Here is a 15,823-nt window from a genome sequence, read left to right on the forward strand (position 1 = left end):
GTATACAGATAAAGAAGTGCAAAAATAATAATTTCAAATATTATTAAAATAAAGACTGTTTATACATAGAGTTTCATTGTGAACACTTGGCCAACACTTGGCTCGATGTGCACCTATTCTAACAATCTCCCACTTGCACTAGAGCCAACTACCCATATGCTTCAAACCCATCGATTCGCGATGCTTCTCGAATAATGGTCCAGGTAAAGGCTTAGTTAGTGGATCAGCAACATTATCTGAGAGCCGACTTTGTCAATCGACACTTCTCCTCTTTCCACAATCTCTCGGAGGATGTTGTACTTTCTCAAAACATGTTTGGACTTCTGATGAGACCTGGGCTCCTTTGCTTGAGCTGTAGCTCCCGTGTTGTCACAAAACATCGGGACAGGAGCAACTCCATCAGGAATGACGCCCAACTCTTGGACGAAATTCCTTATCCAAACAGCCTCCTTTTCTGCAGCTGATGCAACAATGTATTCGGCCTCAGTGGTGGAATTCGCTGTACTGTCTTGCTTGGAACTCTTCTAAGAGACAGCAGCACCATTGAGCATGAATACGAACCCAGAGGTTGACTTCGAGTTATCGATATCGCTTTGGAAGCTAGAGTCGGTATAGCCTTCCAATTTCAGTTCTCTACCTTCATAGACCAAGAACAATCAAATACTTGAGGATGTCTTTCACAGCTTTCCAGTGTGGAAGACCATGGTTCGATTGATATTTACTCACTACACTTAAGGCGAAAGCCACGTCAGGACGTGTAGATATCATGCCATACATGATGCTACCAATTGCAGATGCATAAGGAATGCTTTTCATCGCCGCTATCTCTGCATCAGTCTTGGGAGACATAGACTTGGATAGGGACACGCCATGACACATTGGTAGATGTCCTCTCTTGGACTCATCTATCGAGAACCTCTTCACGATGGTATCAATATATGTGGACTGGGTGAGACCAAGCAATCTTTTCGATCTATCTCTATAGATCTGTATTCCCAATATTAAAGATGCTTCACCCGAGTCCTGCATGGAGAACTTACTTGCTAACCATATTTTAGTTGATTGCAGCATTTCTACATCATTTCCAATGAGTAGAATGTCATCAACATACAATACCAGGAATGACACAGCACTCCCACTGACCTTCTTATACACACAGGGTTCCTCAGGATTCTTAGTAAAACCAAACTCTTTGATTGTACTGTCTAATCTGAGGTTCCAACTCCTAAATGTCTGCTTTAGATCATAAATAGATCTCTGAAGTTTGTATGCTCACTTACGATAGATGTAAACCCTTCAGGTTGAGACATGTAAATCTCTTCCTTAATATCCCCATTAAGAAAGGTTGTCTTGACATCTATCTGTCATATCTCACAGTCATACCATGCAGCTATGGCTAGTAATATCCTTATGGACTTGAACATTGCAACTGGAGAAAAGGTTTCCTCAAAGTCAACTCCTTGTCTTTGAGTATATCCTTTTACTACCAATCGCACACCTTGAAGGTCAATACCTTCCTATCCGCCACAAGTTTCCTCTTGTAAATCAATTTACACCCTATGGGAACAATTCCCTCAGGTGGATTCACGAGATTCCACACTTGGTTCGAATGCATGGAATTCATCTCAAATTCCATTGCTTCAAGCCACTTGGATGAATCGGCATCAGATAACGCTTCCTTGAAGGTCCTTGGATCACATCCATGGTTAGACTCTTTCAAGAAGCAGACCATATCTCATAGGTGGTCTCGAGACTCTCTCGGATCTTCTAGGAGCTTGTATCTCCTCTCTTGGCTTCTCGGGTGTGGGTTCTATAATTGTAGGTGTCTCTCGAACCTCTTTGAGTTCTATCATCTCCCCTTTTCTATCCAATAGAAATTCCTTTGATAACTCACAAAGTAACATAAAATGGATCGACTATCCAATTTATCTCCCACTACCTGCTTCACATAAGCAGGGCACCCCCATATTCTAAGATAAGAATACTTGGGAGGCTTACCCATCCATATCTCATATGGTGTCTTATCAACTGCCTTTGAATGAACATTGTTCAACAACAGTGCCGCTGTCTCAAACGCATATCCCCAAAAGGATGGCGGCAACTCCGTGAACCCCATCATAGACCGAACCATGTCCATCAAAGTTCGGTTACGACGCTCCGAAACACCATTCAACTGCGGTGTAGCGAGCGGAGCCCACTGCGAGAGAATCTCATTCTCCCTAAGATACTCTTGGAACTCGGCACTCAAGTACTCACCACCTCGATCCGATCGAAGTTTCTTGATGCTTCGTCCCAACTGTTTCTCTACTTCACTTCTGAATTCTTTGAACCTTTCAAAGGCTTCAGACTTGTATTTCATCAAATACACGTACCCTATACCTCGAAAAGTCATCGGTAAAGGTGATGAAGTAGGCATGTCCATGCTTAGTGGTGATGCTAAGCGGGACCGCACACATCGGTATAGATCAAATCCAATAACCCTTTGGCTTGCTCCACATTGCCCTTAAGGGAATTTTGGTCATCTTTCCTTTCAGACATGATTCACAAGTCGTGAGAGCATTAATATCAGACATATCAAACATGCCCACTCCCACTAGCTTGTTCATCCTTCTTAGGGAAATATGTCCTAATCGAGCATGCCATAATTGTGCCGAATTTAGAGTATCTTGTTTTCGCTTGTTTGTTGTTGTTATAGCTTTGAAATTGTTTAGTGGAATATCTTTTAATTTTAGTTATATAGATCGTTTTCAAGTTCTCCAGTACCAATTAAACATTCATTCTCGTAAATGTTGCAAACACATTTACTAAATAAATAAGAATATCCATCTTTATCTAGCATAGAAATGGAAACAATATTTTTCACCAATTCAGGTACAAACAAAACATCTCTTAAAATTAACTTAAAATCATTTTTCAACAGCAAGTAAACATCTCCTTTGGCCTTGGCAGCAACTCTTGCTCCCTTGACCATCCTCAAGAAGGTCTCACCTTCGCTAAGCCTTCTACTTCTTCCCATCACCTGTAACTCATTACAGAGATGTGAGTCACAACCGGTAGCCAATACCCAAGAAGTAGAGTTAATTGAAATGTTTACTTCAATATAGAACATACCGTTTCTAGAACTCTTCTGGGCAAGATATTCCCTGCAATTACGCCTCCAATGTCCAGGCTTCTTGCAGTGATAAATATGTCAACAATCTTTTCAGCCGTTACTGGTATGGCTGCCACATCGGGACTCAGAGATTGCCTCTTCAAGGGCACATTCTTTTTGGGACGTTCCCATGTGGACCAATCTTCATACCAGAAGAAGAATCCACATAAAGAACCGACTTCTCATCATTCATAGAAGCCTGCATATAACACTTGGCTTTCAAGTCATGGTCACACAATTCCTTGTAAGTCTGCAATTCCTCAGGAGTGCAGTCAGTCGGAGCCTCAACATGGGCCAACTCAGTAAGTGTATACGCTATCCTTTCCGAATTCAATACGATTTTCAGATTCTTAGCCAATTGAGGTAATTAGGTCCAGTTAATACGTGTTTGTCGAGTATTACAGATAGCAGATTGCGAATCGAAGACATTGTCAAAAAGTATTGAAAATTAAACAGATAAATGTTAATGACTATTTTAAAATATTTAATAAGATATAAAGTATGGACTTTTACTTTATAAATGTTTACTACCACTGTTTTGACATCTTTCACTACCCTCTAGTGAAAACAGGAAACTCCTTTCCTCAGTAGGTACGCAAGGTCCAATTAGCGAATTATGATCCCGAATAATATCTGTCAATCACAATTCCTAAAAGGTAGTTTCCAATTGCATCACCATGCAACCCTCTACGAAAACTTTTGTCTCACGTTTGATTAGGACCCAATAATATGACGTCGTTCATCTTTACGTGTCAAGCCTTACCCATCGATGTGGAACCTTAATGGACGGTCGCCATGAGTTCCCTCAATAATATGAGCCGAAATCATGGGAGTTCCACGTAGTTCACATCACCATGTCAATGGATGTCACAGCTTTCCGCACGCAGGGCTCCCCCAATAATATGAGCCGAGCCCCAAGCACGGGTAGCGTTCATCATGCACCCATTGTCGATGGAAGACACTGAAATTAAAAACAACTTTATAATTCCCTTTTTCGGGCTTGATATTAATTTTGAATCTTATTCAAAATGAGAGTTTTTAATTTTGAAAGGTCTCATCATTAATTTTATTTAAAACTCGCCATGTTTGATCGTATGTTTGCCGGATTCATGCAACTTTGTTATTATCATAATAATAACGCACATACTCATTATTTATAACATATCATGCACATATTATAAACAGTAAACAAAACAAGGATGATCAATCGGCCCAAAACTAATGGCCCGTGTGAGCTAAACACGGGCCTAGGTCCAATCCTAGGGAAATGCATGGGATGCAAATGCAACTATTACATATGCTTTCAATATTTACATGTCTTCGATCTTCATAATCATCAAGGCCACCATCTTACAATCTTGATATTCCACTATACTAATATTTACAAATAAATATCCATGTAAAATAGGGATACATCTCATGGGGGTGGGAACGAGCCATAAACCAAGCTCACTTGAAATTTGATAATTATTACAATCATTCAACACAAAATATCCTAGCATACACCTAGCAAATTGGGCTTGGGCTTTTGATCATCTTTCATGCATAATATCACATATCATACACCATCAATTAATTATCACAATAATTTATTGATCCAATATTATATATTTTGATTCAATCACTAACCGCTACGATTATAAACTAAATTAACAAAGTATACAAACACATTTGTCTACTTTCTAATTAATTTATTTATAATCGAATTTCTCGTAAATCACCATTTACTATAAATAAATAAATTCCAACTTAAATTATTTATTTCATGAGAAAATATTTGCAACTTTTGTAAATTTAAACTTAAGGACCCAAAAAATCATTTTTCACCAAAAACATTTTGGCCTATTTAAATTTCACAAATATGTTAGTCATCTAATGGCCCAACAACATCAAGGCCCATGATACCTTGATAATCTAAAACACTTTTGGAAACCCTAGTCGTCTTCACCGTCGCCGGATCCCGGCCAACTTACAAAAAAAAATTATTTAAAGAGGGGGGGTTCGAGGCAGCCCCTTGGGCTGCCTTGCTGCCCGAAATGTGCAGCAACATGCTACCCGAAATAACCCCAAGATGGCCTTGATTTTTGTTGCAAAAACTCATTTCATGCGGTTAGAAATCGACCTCAATATAATATTATGTATATGATACACAAAATAGTATCCTTAGCTCATGATACCACTTGAAAGGGGATCGATTAAGGTGTTCAAATGCGCAACGGAAGTTCAAAATTTTATTTTCAAGAAGAGAAAACCGAACACCTCTACTAAGATGTGTAGCAAATACAAAAACACAAAAAATGTCATACATAGTGTGTTTAGAAAGTATACCTATCAATCTCTTGAGATTGATATTTGGCTCTAACCAAGTTGTAAACAACTAGGCTCTTCAATGGTAGACAATCTACAAGCTCTCCTTTGAGCACTCCTTGTTCAAATATTAAGCACACCACCAACTAACTAGAACCACCTTACACTTGCACTAGAAAATGTAAGGTATTTTTCTTTGAGAAGTATATTGTTTCCTCAACAATAGAAGAACAAATTTTTTGGTAGGATTTAGCAGAAAATTTCGTCCAACATGAGGGGAGGAGAGAAGGAGGAGTGTTTTTTTTTTGTTGTGGAAAAAGTTAAAGCAAAAAGGTGCATGTGCATACCATGCAATTAACTCAAAAGTTGTCTCCAACCCTTCACCTTCCAAGCATGTATTTTACTTGGGCTTGTAACAATTACAAGGCCTATAGACTTTTATTTAAATGTCTCAAACACATTTGAGACCATTTAACCTTTACTTGATTTTACTCAAGCACACTAGTTTAATAATTATTTCTAATTGGGCTCTACAAGGTCCAATGTTGTTTAATTCATCCAACACTTGAATTAATTTAATTATTTGCACTCTACTAGGTTCACTAGTGTTTAATTAATTCAACACTTGAATTAATTTAATTTAGTCCATAATAATGTATATGAAAATCACAATTTTCAAATACATTACTCGTTTGGCCAACTTTTAATTTAGGAACACTTCCTCAAATTACAAGTTACATTCTCCTTATAGAAGTCATACTTCTATTTTTATTTACGCTTATAAACTCCTTTATAAGCCGTTCAACACATTGAACTATTTTAACTTCTCAACGGGATCTAGAAAGCTAGCACTTGTGTGGCCCTCAATGGTTCATTGATACAACTAGCCGTGGGTTCACATCTCCATGTGATTCGGACTAAACACGTCCTTATACGAGCATACCCCAATTGCTCCCATCTTAATTATCAACTCCTTGATAATAAGAACGTCAGAACTCAAGTCGGATAGTACCCAACCAATCATGTCAAACGCCTAGCAGTATCGCTTACATGATTCCCTAGGTATCAAATGATAGTGCCTGCAAGAACCATTCTATTATGGTTAGCGTACGGTACGGTCCCTTCAACTCATATATCCTGACCGATTCGACAACCATTGGTATATCGAGAGTTGTCAATGAATCGATACTATGTGTCATGTCGTAGTTGTATCGATGGTGTAATCTATGAAACCCCTTTCATAATTACCACCATACTCTGATCAGATATTTCAAACTCCATACACATGAGATCACATAGGATATCCATACCTGAAGATAAGCGGTGAATCCACGGCTACAATGCATCGACTCCTATATGTTTCGACAAAACACTCAACCTTGCTACCTGATGACCCCATGGGAGTCGGTAAACAAGTCAAAGTACAATGCTAGCATATAGAGTCTCAATGTTGTCCCGGGTCATAAGGACTAATGGTGTACAACCATAAACTAGGACGTTTTCACTCGATAAGTGAGAACCACTTGGAAAGTCCTTTATGGAGGGTTGTTCAGTGCACTCTACCAGGAGCACCTATCTGCATGCTCGGACATCACAATGTCCCCTACCAATGAAACATGGTATTCACATCGCAGATACTAGTCTCAAACTCGAGCGGCCTATATCCTTCTTAGTGACGGCTGAATCGACTAGGAACTGTTTAGAATATACAGTATTCTAAATATGAGTTTCATGATACTCATCATATGAGCATCTCATATTCTTTCTACTATTTGTATATTCAAGGACTTTATCTATGCAACTAGCATGGGTATACAGATAAAGAAGTGCCAAAATAATAATTTCAAATATTATTAAAATAAAGACTTTTTATACATAGAGTTTCATTGTGAACACTCGGCCAACATTTGGCTCGACGTGCACCTACTCTAACAGTTCATACAGCCATTGTACTCGCAAGCGAGCGTGTAAATGAGGCTGTTCAGAAAAAGATCAAGATGTTTGATACATGGGTTCAGTACCGGACGGCTGTAACTTTTGATTCACTACTTAAATCTGAAAAAATAAAAGCAGCCGCTAAACTTGAGCGGTCCATTTTGGAATGGGCAGAAATGGCTGATATTCAAACTGCCCTTCATCGACGAGAATTTCTGGAACTTCAAATGACGGAAATGACTCTCCGAATCATTATTCAGCTGAAATGGCAAAATTTTGATCCTGTTAGCCCTACTGCCATGGATGACTCTGCAGTAATATCTCAACTTGAGATGGACGCTTTGGGACTTGCTATGAGAGTCTCTCAAATGCGTCAAGATCTCCATCTTCCAGCTACTGCAGAACAAGGAAAGTTTGATTTTGTGATGCAAATTAATGAAGAATTGAGTTCAGAACAGTTTCAAATCATCTCTTCCAAAAAGAGTTCTTCATCTAAGTCTCCCGGTTCAAAACCTTCTTCACCAATACTTACAATGTCAGCTCAACCGGGTGATGAAGAAACCATCGTACCTCATTCTGAAAAACCCACGTCTGAAGACTTATTAAGCACTGAATTATAGAGCCATCTGATTGACTCTGATACTCCATCTAAGTCTCCAACTGTCTTTGTCATGGAAATGTCTACCCAACCGTCTCAGCCTAATTTTTCAGCTGCTCAAATTGTTTCTACTGATGAGGTAGAAATTTTTTTATCCGAATTTGATCAAGTTGTCAATTTTCAGGATCAAACAGTTTATACACCAAGCTCTCCCACCAAAAATGATTCAACAATTCTTCAAGAACAATTGTTGACCTCTCCAAAATAAGTAAAGGACACCGAGCTGATCACATCTTCACTGTCTGCTCAATCTCCTCCAAACAGTTCTTCATCAACAAAACCTGATCAACCAATTGTAACCAGTACTATACCCTCGACTTTCACTGATGATATTGATAAAATCATCGAGAACATCACTGCTAAACTTCATGAGCCTGAACAATCAAACATTGCTGAGAAGCACTCTTCTTCTGAACTAATTCTTCTCAAAGAAAGATCAGTGTCATAAGAAGGACAACTTGAAGAAGAAGAAGATCTAGAAAATAGTCGGCAACAACAAATTTTGACTCAGTTGAGTACTATGGATCAATTAATTTTGGCTCTCAATCAAAAACAACTTGATCTCCAAGAAGACCTTCGATCAGTCAAGTTGGCTCTCCGAAATGATATCTCCACCATGGAAACCGGTTTCTCGATTAAGCAAGATCAACACAATGCTAAACATATTAACATGTGCCTTGGCCTCTCGGAGCAAATGACCAGTCTTCAGACAAACTTAGAACAACGCCTCGATGCCAAGGTGCTCAGCTTGCGGAAATCATAACTTTCCTCGTACATGGTGATGTCAAAAGGGGGAAAGAGAGCGACAAAAAGAAGACCAAGCATAGACCTAAAGTTCTATTGCTCAAAACAATTTCCTTAAAAGGAACTCCTCAAGAAAAGCGATTCAGAACGATACTGAGCAAAAGGAACATTAAATGCGTTTATCAAAGATCATTTAATACTCAACATATCGACAGCAACACGTCTGTACAGAGGATCAGATAACGTTGTTATGTCCTTTCCGACCGTTAAGGAAATCATGTATATTAACTGGAAAAGTATGCAATCAGAAACGCCAGAGATTCTCAGCTTGCGATATTACAACTCGCTTGCTATTCAAAAAGATCTCAGAGCGCTCTTAAAAGTTCACACACTCCATCGCTCAATAGCACGCACACAAGAGAAATTTATCCGATCATCTAAGGATCAGTTTCGTGCTACTAAATCAAAACTATTTATTCATATCATTAACCCTTTGGTTATTTGATTCAGCTTTGATATCTGGTGAACTAGGTGTTCTTAAATATCCAGAAGTGTAAAGTGATCACTAAGAGTTCCAAAACAGGCAGTGTGATAAGTCCTGATTGGAGCGGGCTGTTGCAAGAAGTTTGTAAAGCCAAAGTCTTTTAGTGGAATACTTCCTAAGGAGGAAGAAGGGGTGACGTAGGAGTATTCATTCTCCGAACATCCATAACAAATCTGTGTCACTTTACTTTCCACAATCATTTATCTCTCTAGTCTCTATTCATTATTTTAGCCTGATATTGTGTTTTAAGTTGCATTAAAGATTGTGAACTGTTTTCCGCAATTAATAGTGGTTCACACTCTCAACTGTTTGAGAAGACGTTTTCAACTGCCTAAAAATGGTTGAAACCACACTCTTACACGAGAAAATTTGAAAGAGTTCATTCACCCCCCTGTAAACTATTTTCCGATCCTAACAAATGCAATTATAGAATAAATATTAATTATCTAATTTTGAAAAAATATATGTGAGATTGATCTCCACCCAATATCGGTAGATAAAGTCTAACTGTCCGTAACTAAGGAGATGGCATGCCGGGGTGAAGAAGATTGATCATACCCTATTATTGGATAAGGATCAATTTGATGATTGAATGCAATTATAGAATAAATATTAATTATCTAATTTTGAAAAAAATATCTGTGAGATTGATCTCCATCCAATATCAGTAGATAAAGTCTAACTGTCCGTAACTAAGGAGATGGCATGCTGGGGTGAAGAAGATCGATCATACCCTACACTTGTTCTGCTTCAATAAGTTTAGAACAAGAACCTCGATGATCCAAACTCAGATACACTCGTGCAAAAATAGAACATGGTCTTAAAATCACTTAATGTGATTTTTACTCGATACCAATGAATACGAAACCTCCTACAAGCCCCATAAATTGAAATAAGGTCAATTATAAGGTAACCCCCAAACTTAGATATATTCACTTAATCAAAAAGCATATATAAACATGAAAATGTTTACACACGAAACTGAGGTTTTTTAACAGTTTGTGAATCGGCATGATAAAAATTTGAATATATTTTGTTTAAAAAAAAAAGTAATGCAAGTCACTTCTACCTTTATTTTTTTTTTAAATAATGCAATGCAACGCATGACCTGCTTTAGAGTAGGTCTCATGTGAGACCGTCTCACGGATCTCAATCTGTGAGACGTGTCAACCCTACTCATATTCACAATAAAAAGTAATACTCTTAGCATAAAAAGTAATACTTTTTCATTGATTACCCAAATAAAGATCCGTCTCACAAAATACGACCCGTGAGACCGTCTCACAAAGTTTTTGTCCTTGCTTTAATTAGAAAAAAATTAAAGCTGCAACGTGTAGTATGGGTAAAAGGCTGCAAAACTACAACCTAAATAATTTTCGGGGACATTATTATACTCATGTGAATATCTTTTTCCTCTATAAATCGAAGAGATGCATCGTATTTTTTCATCCTTTCTTCTTCATTCATTTCTTTATTCGTAAATTCCCGTGAAGTTTTGAATTTATTTTTCATAACTTCACAACAATTTTTAATTAATTTGAAGTTTCTTTTGTTTTTGCAAGTATATTTTTTGTTCCAACTTCAATATAAGGTATGCATACTAATATAAATTATTTATGTTAGAATATTTTTTTTTATCTGTTAGGTTTTTTTGTAATTTTAATTATTACATAATTTTTAGGTATTAATATTTTTTGTGAAGATATTGTAAAATTATTTATTATAATAAATTATCATTATTATTTTATATATAGAAAATGAATGTTATATGTTAATTTTTTCTGTTATTATTATTGATTTCTAATACTTATATACTATGAGAATAATAATTTTAGATTTAAGGTGGTCTTGTAGGTATAGTTTTGTTCCAAATTTAATTGAAAAGACTATTTAAAAAAAATGCAAGTCACGTAGTTTTAAAAATAAAAATAAAAATTCAATTTTTTTCAAATTATTCATAAATATTTTTGAAAAAATACAGTATCTGCCTTCCTTATTTACGGTATTATTATGAGTTACAATAATTTTATTTATATATATATATGTGTGTGTGTGTGTGTGTATTTGTTATTATAAATTTTTATAATTTTTGTATAAATATATGTTACAATAATATTAATTTTAAGTATAATATGATTTTATATGTGTATTTTTGTTAAGATGTCTTTCTTTTAGAAACGTGTGACTTGTTTTAGATTTTTTTAATAGTAAAAAGTAAAGTAGTAATATTTTAGAAAAATACATTTTCCGACTCAGTCAAGTTTTCTGTAGATATTAACTATAATAATGTTAGATTAGTTTAATTGTTTAAGGTAAATTCGAAAATTTATTGTTGCTAATCAAGTGATGCCTTCTTAAAATGGATGACTTGATTAACTTCTTTTTTTAAAAAATAATAATAATAAATAAATGCATGCCCTTTGAGAGAGCGTGCTTACCAATATTTATTTAAAAAATGTTTCTATTGTGACATGATCAAATATTTATTAGTATGTATATATTTTAAAATTATTATGTGTTTGTTATTATTATCATTATTTGTGTAGATATTCAAATTATATTTATATTAGTAGGTAGAATGATTATTTTATACGATTTGATTTATACCGTCAAGCTAACTCAAGCTAACTTTTTATTTGATTTTATTTTTATTGTCAATATTTGTTTTTCGATTTTTTCATGTGTGTAAAATTTCATTATAAAAATTTCAGCCGATGTATGTATATAACTTTTTATTATTAAAATAATTTTGATTTCAAAAACTAGTAGATTATGAATATATTATTTTTAGTGTATTTATTATTTTTAAAATTTTTAAAGTTGGTTTATTTATAGTTAATGTTTGTATGTTATAACTGTTTTGATAATTGATGTTGTAGTTGTTTTTTTAGACAATATTGTGCTAGATAAAAATATATTATTCTTGTTATTAATTATATGATGTTGTTACATGTTGGACATGTCGATGCTACTGTTCTTTATCAACAACAAACACATATTTCTAGTTTTATTACATCTAACAACTTGGATAACACCCTAAGAGTGTGTCAATCAGATAATTTAATTCGAGAATTGTGGAAAAGTGATATATTACACCATCGTGTTCGGTCATGTCTATATGAGATATGATTTTACGACACCATATGTTGTGGTGATTATGTTTACGATAATCATTTGATAACTGCTCTTCTGGAAATATAGCACCGAGAAGCTTATACTTTCCACATTCGGGTTGGTGAGGCAATAATCACAATACAAGATGTTGCATTAATTTGGAGGCCCACTTCAGACAGACTTAAGATGCATTAGTTTAAAGTACTACTATGTACTTACATTATACACAAAAAGTAATTGATGAGGACAGTACATACATAGAAATTGCACAATACTCCCGATGTATTGCGTTGTTGGTTATTTGTGGTTTTATGCTATATATTCTGAAGATTGTGCAGTCAAACTGTTGTACTTACATTTTCTGCAAGATATGCATAAGGTTCGTAGTTACATCTGAGCAAGAGCATACTAGCATATTTATATCCCAGCTGTGTTCCACGTTTGGATCAGGAAAACAAGAAATTGCAGTTCTTTTATACATTTAACAAGTATATTTATTACAATTTTTTATTTGAATATATACTCTTTTTTGGTACAAATTTATTAAACTCAATTTTTTGTAGATTTTGGCATGGTCTAGAATGACTCTTCTATTCCCTGACTACTTAGGATACAATCTAATCGCGTGACCAGAAAATAAAAATAGCAGTGATAATATTCTTTCAATTTCACCATACGGAGCAAGGTAATAATTGCAACATATGATATAAAATTAACAGTAATCTTTATTTTAAAGTCTTGGGAATTTAATGTATAAGCATATGGAAACATGTATTTACTTGGACACACACCTACATACTCTCTGCGGATCATTTTGAGAAGATTAGATATGGTAGTTATAAATATAAAATTTCAAATATGTTAGATATTATCACTTTTGTACATGATTCTTTTTTTCATTAATTATATTTTGAACGGCTCATATACGACCTCGAATTTGTGGATGTTTTGTTATTGTCCTTAAAATATATAGGCATCCCACTCTCTGGAAAATGTGCACACTGATATGTTTTCACATTGTGGAGATGCATCGCCCAAATCGAATTCTTAGCCAATTTAGAATGTCACAAAACATTCCAATACTAGCAATTGATGGAGATCAATTGCATGAATGCTTATGGCGTGGGTACAAAAATTACGATTAGGCAAACATCATAGACTATTTGTGAATTTGTGGGAAAATCGTCATAATTTTATTTTTGAGAGTGAATTGGTTGAAAATTTCAGCATGCTATATGATTATGAGACATGGTATGACTCTATAATTCGACGTTTCATATCTCTATCAAGCCTCAACAAATGGATTATGATTATCAGCCCGATGATAATTATTTCAGGCGAGTTGTAATAAGTACTTGTTAAACCATTTATTTCCAACACTTTGAATTATACTATTATATTATTCATGTGTTTGATAAGATATTTATTTTTGTTTTATTTTATAGAGACGAGACATCAATTTTAAGGACTTTGTTTAGAGGACTTTCTGTGGATGATCAACCGCATGAAGTGTTAGCCGAAATTGTTAAAAATATTGTCCAGACCGGTGACTTATTATTGTATGAAATGTCCTTTAGAACACCAGATCAACATTATCACAATGCAAGGTCTGTAAATAGAAGGCGACAACAAAGAGAGGATGATGTATATGATGAACCATTATTCTTGACTCCTGACTACAAAGTTCGATTACACAATCTCACGCGGCCCTGTTGGCATCATACCTCACATGATACATGTTTTTTTTTTATTCTCAAAGTACTTTGTTTATATTTACCTTCATATTCTTATTCAACAATATATTAACTTTCAGGTGAGGATACTTCACATCAAGATTATGTATTTCGAACTCCACATGATTATTGTTTCGTGCCTTCTTCGTATATAGAATGGACACATAGGTTTAATCTTAATGTACCTTCTGGGTTAGGTTCCTCGCACACACATGAATTTCAAACTCTACAGCATGCTTATGAAACTTCTTTTACGGAACTCTTATTTTACGGAAATTTCCATCAGAATGATGAAATCCACCCAAATTATAACATTTCACTAATTTCATACATGGGATATTGGCATCATCAATCGTCACTCCAGATTCTCCTGAACATTGATATGAACATGGGTTCTAGCGTTGGAATAAATGTTAGTCAAGAAAATAAGAAGAATAAGAAGAAGAACTTGAAGCCCCACAGTTGGTGCGTAAAATACGTGATTGTGGGACAAGACATTGTTTGTGCAGGAAAAAAATATAAACTATTTGAATGATTACTCGCATAATATATAATATATTAATTTATAAGTTATGTATAGTGAATTTACTTGGATTTTTCTTCAAATTTTGCATTTGTTTTTAAACATTTGCATTGTATTATATTGATACATGAGCTAGGATAAATATGAGATGCTATATATTTATATATACACAACACAATTAGTAAGATTCAATATTTATTCAAAATCTGACAAAGCTCGAAGATTTTCAAATGTTGTAACTTGAATTATTAACTTCAAATATAAACATTAAAAAATAGTTTAAATGTCTAGCAATACACAATCTAAAATTAGGAAACAATGGTGACATTTTCAAATAAAAAACAGAAAGAGATGATTTTATACAACCGAGAAATATAAATACATAAAAATTACCAGCCCACGAAACAATGAAATACAAACAAATAATAACAAAAACAAACTGATCGGTTAACATACATTATTTACTAAATATAGAGAAAAACATACAATGATAATTGTAACATATTGATTAACCTTCTAATATTCCTTCAAACCATCAAACAATAATACACAACCACTTAAATTTAAGATTAAATTTGCAATATGAATTAAATAAAAAATTAAAAATCAAATAAATTGTATCGACAGAGTTTCTCATATAAATTTACCTTGATTTGATCATGGATTTCTAGTTTTATCTTTACCTTTACATGTTCTGATTACGATGTTGTTGTGATGAGCTTTCTCACTAGATGCATTGCATTTTTCGAGTTGAAGGCCGGTCCATCTCATTTATGATTCTTGTAGTTCTGTCCCTTCCCTTTAATAAGTAGCTCTTGATTAGTGATTTTCATCTGTTATGCTTTGATAACGATTAGGCTTAGAAGATCAGATCTTCTTTGTGATCAGTTTGGCTTGGGAAATATTAATACACGAATAATCAATTTTTCTTATGAGTTCGACTAAGATTTTATCAAAAGATCATCTGAAATCAGCAGCTTTTTATTAAATCACTGAAATTCAATTGATCCAACACACACCATGCATTCACTAATATCCTTGGATATAATTGAGGATGATTGATTAGAATCATTTTTTCCTTTACAGATCATCGTTTATGGAATAAACTGAGAAG

This window comes from Primulina eburnea, chromosome 4 (assembly GCF_022965805.1).
Source record: "Primulina eburnea isolate SZY01 chromosome 4, ASM2296580v1, whole genome shotgun sequence".
In the NCBI taxonomy this organism is placed as follows: Eukaryota; Viridiplantae; Streptophyta; class Magnoliopsida; order Lamiales; family Gesneriaceae; genus Primulina; species Primulina eburnea.